A 13,953-nucleotide genomic window follows, 5' to 3' on the forward strand; every position below is an offset into this window, starting at 1 on the left:
TTTGGAATTGTGCGCCTGCTGCAATTCAGGGACGGGGCGATACGTGCACTGCGGCCTCAAAAGCCACTGGACGGCCAGAGAGCTGCCAGGTTTGAACCCAGGACGGGCAGTCTCTTCTCTGCCCCGCTGTCCTCCCCTTCCCATCACGGGTCGTAGGAGCAGACCCCCCCCCCCGGTCTCTTGGTTTCGACTTAGTAAAGCAGGTCCTCAAACAGGGTCATTTCATTCAACATCATTTCCTTATCTAGTTGATGAGATGCCACAGGAACTTAACTCTTGTTTGTATCAATTAGCCGATGATAAAACTGGTTTCGTTATAGTATGTCATTTCACTTAAATCTGCAGAACCTACTGACGTTAAGTGAGGACTTGCTGTATGTAGAAAACGTTTTGATTTACCAGAACTTTATAAAACCTATAATACTAAATAATCGGCCCCACTTTATACTGGAGAAACCTCAAGTTCCAGCTGCCCAGAGCATCTCCACCGGCAAGTGAGGACACCGGGATTCGTAACCACGTCCCGGAGCTTGTTCCCCTTCTGCTACCTCACTCGAGGTCCAAGGTTGAAAATGTTCTTTGTTTGGCAAGCGACACTGAGTTTCATGAAGTTCATGTGTGCCTTAGCTTCTGTATCCAGCGAAGGTCAGTAGCATGGTTCTGGCAGCCAAAAAACCAACTTGTCGGTGACGAGCTCTCAGTGACTCATACAAACCGTAACCCCCTCACACAAGGTTACAGGATGCCCACCCACATTCAAATGGTCTTCTCTCTCCCTATGCTGTATCATTCCATTAGCACGCTATGTACCCTCTTAGAAGGGATGCCTGTCACTGAAATACAGTTATAGGGAAGAAGCAGAGAAAAGGAACTATCTAGTGTTCGGAGGAAGCATTGATTGTTCACCAGCCCGTCGTCTTCACTCCAGTCCCAAGTAGGTGGCCGATGGCTTCTTTTGCGCCTCAGGCATGTTGTGCAGTTCTAACAGCAAAGGGTGGGGTGGGTGAGGACGAGGAGGTAGGGGATGTAGCTAGTCGTCAGCTGCTGTTAGGTTTGACTGGTTCTTGATGGGTCAGTTCAGCCATCAGCTTTTTCAGTGCCAGAAAGAAGCAGGGTGGTGTCTGAAAGCCACAGAAAAGCCCTACATATATTTCTCTTTCTGTAGTTTCTTCTGAGTCAACCAACCCTTCTAGGCAGGTAAAAAAATAAAAATAAAAAAGGCATGAAGATGCTACACTCAAGCGCCCTTCATCCTTAGGACAAAGGTTCTTAGTCTGGGATTGGTCCATATATTCTTGAGAGGGCTTCCAATCAGCAGTGAACCTGATGAAAGTGTATGCGAAATGATCCACGGGTAGGTGTGAATCTGCAACCACAAACTCAGGTGTGTAAGAAATTTAGCAATTCTTTTGTTCCATCGCTATAAATCTGTCTCTAAATGCTACAGCTTTGGTTGGCCAGAAATTAAGACATTCCTGGGCCTCTTACCATTCTCAGTGATGGTCCTGGCTCACGTGCAGCGTCCAAGTATTCGGAAGCCGCCCAGGTCATCGGCCCACACTGGGTGTCACTGAGATGCCTCTTGGTCTGGCTCACATGCTGCTCTCAGATGCTGGAGCCCTGCCGCGCTTGTGTCACATGTGAGCAACTGGCTCCCCATCATGCCGGCAGGAACTGGGCACAGGCTCAGCCTTTCCGGGAGGTTTTAGGCTGCCAGCCCTCTGAAGACGTAGCTCCCAGACACCGACCAGTGGGAACCCTCAGATCCTGGGCCTCGACACTAGGATTCAGAACTGATATCATGGACGGCAACAGGATACAGGAAGGGTGATATAAAGCAGTTGCCTGCAAACATTTTTGAAGGGGGAGTGCCCCCTAAAAAAAAAAAACAAAAAAACAACTTTGTAAATCTATGGATATCTTCACAATTTTAAAGTTAGCACTCAAATTTTCATTCTCTAATTGAATTGTTGCAAATTATATCATTTCCAATATGTTAAAATATGGCACTTTTAAATAAAATTGTTACACCAATATTTTAAACATACGCAGTAGAATCTCAATATAGTGAGTTGATACCCATCATAATATTTTAAAAAATACACGAGTAAGCCTTTCTTCAAAAAGGAAAATCTTTGTCAATGCCCTTGGGCCAGATGACTAGAGACAAAGTTGAGTTTATTGGTTCCCTGCAACAAGGACGAACAGTCATCATAGGGAACTATAAGGCATCTCACTGGCAGGACATTAGAAAGGACTTGTTAGGACTCAGTCTTGTGTTAGGTACTTCTAGGGAGAATGCAAGGAGGCAGGGATTTGCTCTGGACTGAATGCAGTCATGTCAGGAAGCCTTCACTTGAACAGCCTCTGAGAGGAACAGTGTGCAAAGTCCAGCCTTTGTTCTTGAATTTATTATTTGGGTGGGCCTCTTCAGTTCACTCCGAGGAGTACTGCATAGATCTCGTCGCATTTCCGTTGATAAGATTAGGTTATTAAAAAATTCCTGGGACGATCGAACAATCAGACTCATGGTTAATTTTTACTAAGAGTCAAGACAATTAACCAACCAAGTTTAACTGAATTTAGGTTTTCTTTACTCAAGTATAGTTACCTTTCTAGCCAGGAGTACAGAGAGAAATCTCGCTGGCTGAAGGACCATCACCGAGAATGGGCCCAGCACTGTAATAACAATCAGCCACCACTAGATGGCAATAATAGTGCTATAAGTAATCGGTTATTAAAATGAGTCCTCACAGCTAAGCGGTATTTGTTACTCAGTATTTACTCATTCATTGGATAAATATTTACTCAATGTCTGCTACATGCCTGACATCGCAGTTAGAATACATGGATCGGAAGACACAGTCTGTCTGTGGACCTTATCATGGTCTAGGTGATGAAATGGACAAAGAATCACACCGATAAAATATCACACCTTAGTGAGAGTGCACAAGGGAGAACCTGACCACTGGGGAGAGGGGGGCGTCTCTGAGAAAGAAATGAGCAAAAAACAAAGGAGCCAAGCTCCAAAGAAGAACAGAAATTGGGTCATGAAAGGTGAGAAGGGAGAACTCAGGCAAAGGCAATAACAGCCTGTTGAAGTCTCCCAGGCAGTTAGAAGAACGGCATGCTCCCGTGGCTGGAGCCCAAAGAGTAGGGGCGCAGGGTGGGAGCTGCCCACCCTGATGGGGGGAGCTGCAGCCAGGCTGTGCAGAACCTCAAGAGCCATAGGGATAAGCGTCTAGATCCAGAAAGCAATAGGAGGAGGTCACTGACGTTTTTAAACCCTGGAAGGTAAGAGAGCTGGGTGACTAGATTGGATTTGTATTTGAATAGACCGGATTTGCATTTTGACACAATTCTGTGGGTCTGCTCTGGGAATTTAACTGAAGGGGGCGCCAAGTGGATTCGGGGAGACCAGTTGCAGCGATCCTCAACCTTTCTGGCACCAGGGACCAGTGCTATGAGAATCGAATGCCCTATGATCTGAGGTGGAGCTGAGGCCATGAGGCTAGCGCCGGGGCGGCTGGGAATACAGATGAAGGTTCGTAAGCTTACCTGCAGCTCACCTCCTGCTGTGTGACCGGTTCCCAACAGGCCACAGACCAGTAAGGTTCACAGCCCGGGAGCTGGAGACCCCTGAGTTAGAGAACTGTCATTGGAGTCAAGGGAAGAAGGACGTGTCTTGGATCAGTGTAAGGACAGTGGAGATGAAGGGAAAGATTGAGAGGCAGGAGAAAGTACCAGAACTCTATGGCTAGGGGTGGCACAGGAAAGGGGAATGCCAGAGATGGCTCCCAAGTGTCTGCTCCGACAGGACGGAAGGTGGAAGGGGAGCTCAAGAAGGGGAGGGAGCTTAAATGGTGCTTAGGCTAGCAGTGAAAGTCTTGAGTTCGCTTTGAGACACCCTGACCTTTGAAGAGTTTTTGAGATATCCAGGTAGAAACATCCAAAAGACAAGGGGAACACTTGAGTTTAGAGTTTAAAGATGGAACCATGTGAGTCAGCAGGACAGGGATGAGACCACCGGCAAGTGAAGACAGGAGACATTAACGGGGCACCTGGAGGAAGACCAATAGCTAGGGCCCCCAAGTCTGATCACTGACGCTAAAGGAGACGTTGGAAATCTAGCTGGAGACAGAGATCGCCACAGAGATAAGCGAAGGTCGGGAGAGGATCAAAGCCTAAAAGAACCAAAACTGGGAGAAAATGGGATCATAAGAAGCAGGTGATTCAGTTCCCACTAACGGTTCTCATTTCTCCCAAACTTCCTCTCCCAGGAAGGGGTATGGCTCCCTTTAATGGACCCCAGTCGCTTCAGGGGCTGTTGCAACAGTCTGTTCCAAAACCCTGATGACCCCTTACCGCGTAATAGCCTTTGACTTAGAAGTTTTGCCAAGAGAGAGGAATTTGGCCTGGTAGACTGTCAGCTGTCGGGAGGCAGGGTTTTCAACATTTGAGACAGCTCCCTTGTCTGTTTCAAACAGTTAAGGCACAATTTGACTTTTTTTTTTTTTTTTTTGAATGTATGTAACAGACACAGACCTGGGTTCGTATTCCAGCTCCCCCCTTTATAAACTGAGAGCCTTGAGCAATTATTTACCTCTCTAAACTTTACTTTCCTTAACTTTAAAATAAGGTTGCTCTGGAACTTTCACATAAACGGAAAGAGAAAAATGGTAAATCAAATGTGGCAAGATGTTAACAGTTAGTGACTACAAGCTAACACTATGGTGTACGTTCCAGGATTTGGATTTCCAGTGAGCCCCGTGATGCTGCAAGGTCATCTGCGAACCTCAACGCGCAGTGGGACCTGAGATGCCCGAGATTCGACGCAGGTTCTGCCACGGGAGCAAATTACTCTCTCTGGGCTTCAGTTCTTTTAATAAATGAAACGGTTGCCATTTCAGAGGCTGTTGTGCAGGTTGAATAAGAAACGCCATGTGCACGGGCCTTTGTCAGGGCAGACAAGCAATGAACTGTGAAGGCAGGTAGAAAGGCGGGAGATGGCCCTGGCCTGCGCCCCCAGCCCCGCCCTGGGGACCGGGGACCTTAACTCCCAGGTCGGGGGTGGGGGGGCGCTCCTGTTTAAAAGACCAGAAACACCAAGCACCACGTACCCAAAATCCCTCGATGCAAGTGTGTGACGATTTAACGTGTGAACTGCGCGTAAAGATGTAGGTGACTGTGCTGAACACAGCTGGAGAGGCGGGCGGGCCAGGCAGGGCGGGCCGTGCTGCGGCGCCGGCGGACGTGCGGGGAACCGCGGCAGGAATGGCGCAGGGGCGGGCGCGGCCAGCCCCGGCCGGCCGCCAGGGGGCAGCCGCGCGTCTGCGGGCCGCGGCCGGCTGGAACCGGTCTGGCCGGAAGCTGGGGCGGTGCCTGGGCTTCCGCAGCGACGCGTCACGTGGCCGGCCGGGAGAAAAACAACAAGATGGCGGCGCCGAGGGCGGGGCTCGCCGGGCACCCTTGGGACCGAAGGGTGGCGGTCGCGGGGCAGGGCGAAAGGGACTGAGGGGTGCGCTCGGGCACATGCTTCGCTGCCCTGTTGTCCAGCCTCGGGGGCCACTCAGTCGTTCCTGGGCCGAGAAAGAGGCAGCCGCGCCCTCCGCCCTCGCTGACTGCGCCCCGGGGGCTCGAGCACCCCCGAGGGTCCCACGGCGCGTGTGCGCGAAGCCGGGGGCCAGCTTATCCGAGTCGCTGGGCTTTCGTCTCTGCATTTGCTGCGCTCTGCTAACCAAGCTAACCTGGGCGTTTTCTCGCTGAGACAGAGATAAAATGCTGCAGATCGTGCTGGGCGGGTCCTAGTTGAATCGAAATACATTCTTTTTCTTTTCCAGTTTCCTGCTTTTGTTCAAAGAGTTAGAACTGCCTCCCTCCAAATAGAAAAACAACAACAACAACAACAACAACAACCCTGAGTGACCTAGGTCTTAAAGTTTTCCAGCCCTGCCTAAGTGTTGGAATTTGCTTGACCTGCACACGGGAAACGATCTGGGACCGAGAAGGCGTGACAAGGCCCTAAGTTCTGTTATTTTAAATCACCACCTTGGATTTCATACCAAAAAAGTGTAGATGTTGGTAGTCGTGTATTATATAACGCAGGAAATAAAAAGCAAAGTCACCTCATACGAGTCCATGGGTATGAAGGACCTCGCCCCTAAACCTCTGCCTGGACAATTGCTCCGGCTCAATTTTCATTCCTCATCCCCGTTTAATATTACATGAGCTTGGAAGGCAAAAGAGCCAATGTGGGTAAAAATAACATGAGCCATTCTGCTTGCAATGGTATATTTAGCAGAAAGGAGACGTTCGTCCTTGGCATTATGTATAAATTTGTCCTCTTAGAGCTGGGATTCAGATTCTCTCCTTCTTGCTAATTTGGGAGACCACTGACAAGTTTCTGAATGTGACTTTTAAGTAAAACTTACCAAAGGTTTGGGAGATTTAATTAATAAAAATCTCTGTAATAGGGACCCCGAATGAAGGAGCGCTCCAGTGACGTAGCTCAGGAAAGACATTACTTTGATTATGAAGAAGTCTACGGTTTCCTCAGTCTGGTAGGGATTTTAACACTTGTGTTCTGATCAAAACTGCGTTGCCATTAAGTGACGACTAGAAAGTATAACGTGATCAGAAGGGGAAAAAGAAGGAGGGGGAAGCTCAAGGCTTACATTTTAAGGCTTAACTGCGGATTTTTGACCCACGCAGGGGTTTGCGAGAATTACTTCAGCCACTTTTTTATATCCATGCCTTCAGAGGTTTCGCTTTAAACTCCATCATTTGGCACAGAAAGGCTGCACTGAGTGTAAAGGATCCTTGAATCTGAAGAATAAGAACCCTTATTCCCTGGGCAAAGAATATAGCTTGCTTCATAGCAGTTCTTCAGAAGGAGCCTGCCTCGTTGTGTCCTTATATTTTGCAATGACTACCCTCTTTTTTTTTTTGTCTCTTTGTGTACACAGGATTCAAATAGAATTTTGGGAAACTTTTTCTACAAACGCCCCTGATAGAAGCACAAGAATTAGAGGGCATCCTCAGGCCTTCAGTTGTTTGCCTCCAAAATTTCGCTATCGCTGCCTTAAAAGAAAATATATTTTAAATCTTCAACTATGTATAGTAAATTTGATTTAAAAAAAAACAAAAATAGAAAATTAAAAGAATCTGTACTCCAATAATTCAGAAACTCTAGTTCTTGTAGGTGTAGACTTAAGTTTGGGGGAAATTATGTTGTATATATAATTTGATGCCTTCTTTACTGAACTTAAAAATGTTTTAGTTTATATTAAAGGAAATCATACAACAGGAAACAGAAAAATACAGAAAAATACCAAAAAAAAATCACCAGAATGTCATCACAAAGGAATGACCACTATTTTAAAAAGTGTATTTATCTTAAAATAACACAATACCTAGTTTTGTAGCCTACATTTTGTTTTTAGCCAGGTATTTTCTTACATCAAATAAGAATCTTCATGATTTTTTAAGTGCATGACAGTCTATCAGATAATTATATTGTCTTTAACCATTACTTGTTCTTTTACTATTGGATATCCAATTTATTTGCCAATTTTTGCTCTTAAAATGTTGGCATGAATACTTCTACATGAAAAGCTTTTTACATATTTATGTAAAATAATGAATCTGAACTTTTAAGGTTCCTTGATAAACTTTTAACTCCCAGAACTGTTGGGTTAATGGTGTTCCATCTGGAATCTTCTAATTCCTGTGCATCAGCATTCCACCTGAGCTCAAATCCCATCTCTTGTACTTTGCTTACCCTCTCTCTTCTAAACATATTTGTTGTTTTTTTTTTTAATTATAAATCATATATTCTTGGTGTATTGATTTTGATATGGATGTATAATAAGTACTAGACATGGATATCTCACTTCAAGTTAGATATTTAAAAGTGAAATCTTTTCACTGTCAACCTATTACTATACAGAAACCTCTTTTTCCTTTTAGCTAGTTCATTTCTATGTATAGAGGTGTTCCAAAAGAAACTAATTGCTGGTTTTCTCCAATGTGCAGCAAGTATATCAACTCTGTAGTTCTCCAAAATGATCTAATATAAATGAACTTGGGTTTTATTTATTTAGGCTAAAGACCTCTAATTGTCACATATTAACATAATTTCATTAGCTATTTTCAATTTTTTTAAAATTGTGTATATGCTGTTAGACCTTTATCCACTGGGAAAGAAAGAGAGCTCTGTTTAAAGCAAGGTGACCAAATAGTTCTAAGGTTTCTCCTCTGTATTAATGTGGATACTCCCTACCAGGAAGCCATTCCATAGTCTTTTATAAAATTAGACTCCATTTGCTACAGTCCCTCCTTTGCTCTCTAAAAATAATTTAGAGGATACAAAGAAGTAAAGAAGAAGAAAACAAATGCATGAATAACGGGAAAATATCCATCAGAAGCCTTCAGGTAATGGTTTTAAAATTACTTGAGTGCATGTGACCCTCTTTCCTGGGGGGATACCAGTTCTGATCATCCCCTATACTTTAAACAATCCCAGTTCCTCTTTAAATTAAGTCTTTCTAGTTCCTATACCTGTAATAAGATACATTCCACTAGGATGGAGAACACAGTTTAAGAATATTTATTTGAAAGGATTTGAAGCTTTAAAAGGCACCATATATGGCAACCATTATTATACTATAATGCTCCTCAATTTGGTGACAATACACCCCAGTGCAGAGAGTTGTCTCTGGGAGTACAATATCTGAGGCCAGTTGCTAGTCTTAATTCTATAGATGCATAGCAATAAATAGGAGGATTTTTAGCAGTATCAGCACTGTGCATCTGCGATTAAAATCTGTTATCAGGGATTGATTCGCTGTGATCCTTTCAAAACAGCTCTAGATTTTTTTTTTGTTTTGTCATTTAGATTTCAGAGTTGACACCCAAGACAGCAAATGGATGAATATTTTAAATTTAGTCTGTTTAAGTGACAATTGACGGAACAGCTTTTGGAAGCCAAATAGCTCTTAGAAACCTGTCTCCTAGGAGCTAAAATTTAAAGTCTGCTACTGATATAAATGAAGGGGGATGACAATGGCGGAGGAAGAAGAAATTTGTTTTCAATATTTGAAAGTTATTTACTCTTGAAAACATCCAGATTCCACTCTCAGATACAGTTATTGCCCAGCACGAAAGGGAAAAGTCTTGTAAATTTGCCTTTTAACTCAGCCCTGTCAGAAACAAACAGGGAATATTAGTTGTCTGAGGTCCTAGACTCTAGGCCCCAGACTCTCGGCTGCTATGCCGGCTGGTTGTGGGCAGGTCCCACCAGGGTCAAGGCTCTCTAGACCTATGCATCCTTATCTTCTGATCTCCCCCGAATCTCCCTATCTCTCCCATATAAAATAGCCCCAAAGTCCTGCTCCCCATTCTTTCAAGGCCCCATGGAGCAGTGGTTAAGAACTGGAGCTTGAGAATCAGAAGAAGCCAGAGTCGGGTTTTAGATCCATCATTTACAAACTGTGTGACCTCGGGCAGGTCAATATCTCTGGGCCTCAGTTTCCTTCCCTCCAAATTGAGAATATTTCTTTCTATGTTGTAAGGATGAAATGATGGACTATACATAGTGCTTAGCACCATGCCTGGCCCCCAAAATGGTAATGATTATTAACCCTTCTGTTTCCTTAATCCACCTTCTACCTGTGCTAGGTTCCTCGATCTCTGGCCAGTTGTCTGTCCAGTCCTCTAGCCTCCGTGGAGTTGTTTGCTGTTACCTATAAAATCTTCCCTTTAAACACGATCTTTGCTCAAACTTTACTATCTTGACGGTAAAATAAATTGATACAACTTCTTTGAAGGGGAATTTTCCCAAAAACTATCAAAATTTAAATGCAGCAATCTATGGATCAAGGAATTCTATTTCTAGGAATGTGTCTTATAGATACTCGCCACACATGCGCAAAAAGGGAATGTATACAAAGGTACTATCTGTAATAGCAAAAGATTATAAAATCCTACATGTCCAATACAGCACGTGTATAAAAAATTTTTATTTATCTCTACAATGATTATGAGACTCTTAAAAGGAGTAGCTTTCTATGTACTGATTTCCAAAATATATTGTTAACTGAAAAAAAATCAAGATGTGAAAAGCTGAGTAGAAGATGCCTTAATTTGCCTAGAAAAAAGAAAAAGAGGAATGATATATTTATATCATGTTAATGAAATGGTAACTGGCAGTCAAGGGTCTGGGTGAGGAAATGTTTCCTTTTCACTGTATACTTTTTTGTTCTGTTGGGAAAATGTCTAACCATTTCCATAAAGTATTAAATTTCCTTAAATTAATGGGAAAAAATCCTAATTCCAGTATCTCTTCATTTGGGAAGCCTTGGCTGGCCCTCTCTCTCTTCATACTGCCCGATTCACTCTAGTGTTTGCCTCTATCACTTTAGAGCACTTATCCCATTTTACTGAATGTAACTGTCGACGTGACTGGTTTCTCTGGAGAACCAAGAGCAGCGAGAAGGTAGGGGGTGGTATTGTGTTCATTTTTATGTTCCAAGGATCCAACACAAGATGATAAAACACACACTTTTTTTTTTTAAATGAATTAAAAAGGTCTCCTATGACAGTTTCTCCCACCACTGCCCTGATCCTATTTTAGCTGCCCACAGGAGAGTTTGAGCTCTGAAGAGTCATTTTATAATCCGGTCCCACCCTATACTATCAGACATCCGCATCAAACCCTTTTGTAACTCCTGCTACCCCTGACGTTTTTGATTTTTCAAAAACCCACAATGTCCTCATATTCCTTGCCTTTCCATGACAGTTCCTTCTCCTAAGGTCCCTTCCCTTCCTACTTCACCAGCTTAGTCTCCATTCACAGTCACTTCCTCCTTGAAGCCTTCCTGTTTTTCCCCTGCCTTAGATAGTCTTGATGTTCCCACAGCTCTCGAATCATTTATTGCAATTATAATTTCACGTGTCAGTCTACCTGAATAAAATAGGAAATCTTCAAAGATGGGAATTTTTACCTTGTTTATCTTTCCCTCCCCAGTATTTATACCTGGCGCATAGCAGGCACTCAATAATTGTTGCTTGAATGCATTGACCAAGTTAGCAGTAGCTGCTCGTGATAGTGTCTGATGGGCCATCCACAGCAGCCATCTGTCACTTTCGTGGGGCAATGTTCCTGTATGTTGTGTGTGTCACATTCACATTTCAGCCTGGCACCTTGAACTGGAAGCTTTTGGTGTGGTTTACCACTCTAATGCAGGTGGAGAAACACAATTTAAGTGTGCCCTCTTTAAGGCCCTTAAAGTAGGATTGCCATATTTAACAAATAAAAATACCAGTTACCCGGTTAGATTATAATTTCCAGTAAACAATAAACAATATTTTTAGTGCAATTATGTCCCAAATACTACTTATACTAAAAACAATTATTCATTGTTTATCAGAAATTCAAACTTCACCAGATGCTGCCCTATATTTTTATCTGGCATCCTCACCTTAAAGGCCGAATTCCCAAACCCTGTCTCCCTGTGTTCAGACCCAGCAATTCTTAAAGAATTTGATGAACTATGTGATTTTATCATCTTTAGTAAATAAGCAACCACGTATCTCCCAACTCTGCTGATTAAATTATTTACACATTATTTTTTTTGAACTTTGCTTTTTTTTTTTCCAAAAACACTTTCATTCTATTTTAACCATCAGAATTACATTCTAATTTATAGTAATTTAGCCTCTTACCCACTTCACAGTAAGAATTGGATCTGTGAGGGTGAATCCAGATGACTCTTCCCATTTGAATTCTCTATATACAGTATTTTCTTTCCGTCTCTATTCTGCAGTTTGTCTTAGGTAACAAGAGATTATCCCCAGGCCCTGCCCCAGGCACTGTAGGGCTCCTAGGGCCACTGAAACCCTGCAGAGCTCTTTGGGCTGTAAAATGTCACTTGTCTTAGAAGAAAAGGGGCAAGCACACTACTCAGTCCTGGCACTTGCAATAACCTAACTCAGCAGCCATTACGTGTATCACAGACTAGGCGTTCCAAGACTTTTAAAAGTTAAAAACATCATCTGTTTTGAAAAGCGGCTTTTTCAGATTTTTAGTTTCTTAGCACTGGCAAGTGATCCTGTAGGCCAAAAATGGAGGCACCAACTGCAGCTGCACATTTTTTATTTCAAAGGCACAGTTCCTATTACATTAAATCGTGCTCCCCTGTAGCTTCAAAGTGAATGACAATTCTACATGACATACCTTTTTGTTACATGTAATTAGTTATCCCAGTGGTTCTAGAAAGTAAGAATGTTACAAGTGTCAAACCTTTGCCATCCAAACTTGAAAATTACAGGCTAAACACTGCCCTAGGTGTCTAAACTCCTGCAAAGCATTTGCTTAGTTCTCAAATATCACAGCTCCGCGTTGTGCAAAACATGAAACGGACCGTCAAAAATTCCTAAGCAGTGGCGATTGGAATGTGAGAGAATTTACATTAGGGGGGAAAAAGGGACATATTAAAAGGGAGTTGGAACAGAAGTGTAATGTGGCTTAAAAATAGTCGAGAAGCATGGGGGGAAATGGCTCAGTCCGGGACTGGAAAATCAATTTGCCAGGGCCACGGTAAGACTGAAACATCACCTCCGTATTTCGAGACAATCCATTCTGATACCCACAGTGGAGTCTGCAGTCAGAGCCTGAGTACAGCAGGAGGGGATGGGTATGCCCAATAGCAGTTTACAAAAAAGAAGAAAAAAATGCCACCGAGCAAACCATCAGAGGGAGAACAGAGAGAAGAACGATCTTTTAGCTTTTGAAATAGACTAAAGAGACATTGAATGTGTTGAGCTTTATTCCGGAAGAATACATTTCTTTTTCATGCAGCTGTTTGCAGGATGGCTTCTAGTAAATATTGTTTGATAGGGGGAATGATTTCGGAGCCATGGTGCGCAGTAGAATATATCGTAGATGTTTACTTTGCAAACGCATTACGTTACTTCTTCTTTCAAAAGACAACAAACTGTCACTTGTAAACCAGAAAAGCTCCTAACATGAAGAAAAGTTCTTTGACTTCTGTAAAAACTAATCTATAGAGAATAAATCTTCTGATGCATGCTGAACCCATTCTATGACCTCTCAAAGCCGTTTATTCTGTTAATATTTAGTATGTTACAATTTGTCAAGCCATCTGTCAAAAAATGAGTTTTCTTTACTTCAGAGACCAAGCAGTTTTAAGCCTATTGAATAGTCAGTGTGACTTAATTCAGGAAGTTGTTCCTTTTGTCCCGTTCCTATGTATTTACTAGCTCTTTCTGCACCAGGGTCCATATATCAGAGTTTGGGTGTTTTGAATGTTTCTTTCCTTGGTCTAGAAGCAGCCTATTCATTCTGGCGTATTTGCCTGATTATAGAGCAGTCCTACCCTGGGAAATGACTTCGAACTGAATTTTATTTTCTCTACGAAGGTAAAATGGAGACTGCGCTTCACATTCCAGCTTAATAGGGCGACTCGCGCAGGAGCTTCGGGCAGGAAATGGGTGGGCGCCTTTAAGAGCAACCGCTGTAATTTTCCACAGCCTCGCCAGCCCCGCCCACGCGGCAGGCGGTGAGCGCGGAGTGCGGCTGCGCAGTGGCCGCGCGCCTCGGGTTGCCTGGATACCGCCTCCTCCGCCCCTGGCGCCCGCAGCCGCTTCGTAGCCAAGATGGCTTCCGACCTGTCTCAATGCTGTGGCAGGAACAAAGCCGGTTGAACGCCCTTGAGCTTAGCAGAAAGCAAGAGTTGTATGGCTGGCTTTAAGAGTGTTCCATATCAACATTTATTTACCTTTATAACTTTACAAAAATCCTGTTAGATTGTCTGGATCAGGGAGTGACTCAGGGTGTGTAAGCCATGGTCTCTTAGCCTTTCCGTGGCAGAGCTTCTGACTTCAAAGTTGGTGGTATATTCACTTCTTCTGATAAGAATTCTGGTTTTTCCT

At 43.5% G+C, this 13,953-nt stretch overlaps 1 protein-coding gene across 4 annotated transcripts in view; it reads right to left on the minus strand.

The window, feature by feature from the left end:
• Nucleotides 1-13,953, minus strand: part of FAM174B (family with sequence similarity 174 member B) — a 105,470-nt gene that overhangs the window by 62,213 nt on the left and 29,304 nt on the right. For 2 of the 4 annotated variants that reach the window (XM_036231993.1, XM_036231994.1), the window contains exon 3: nucleotides 1,489-1,875. The exons of 1 other annotated variant lie outside the window; for it this stretch is intronic. The gene's annotated coding sequence lies outside the window, so the exon portion shown is untranslated. Of the gene's footprint in view, nucleotides 1-1,488; nucleotides 1,876-5,120; nucleotides 5,263-13,953 lie in introns of those variants that run through there. One more of the 4 variants, XM_036231996.1, reaches the window with a different exon arrangement.

This window comes from Rousettus aegyptiacus, unplaced genomic scaffold (genome assembly GCF_014176215.1).
Source record: "Rousettus aegyptiacus isolate mRouAeg1 unplaced genomic scaffold, mRouAeg1.p scaffold_m13_p_14, whole genome shotgun sequence".
Lineage (NCBI taxonomy): Eukaryota > Metazoa > Chordata > Mammalia > Chiroptera > Pteropodidae > Rousettus > Rousettus aegyptiacus.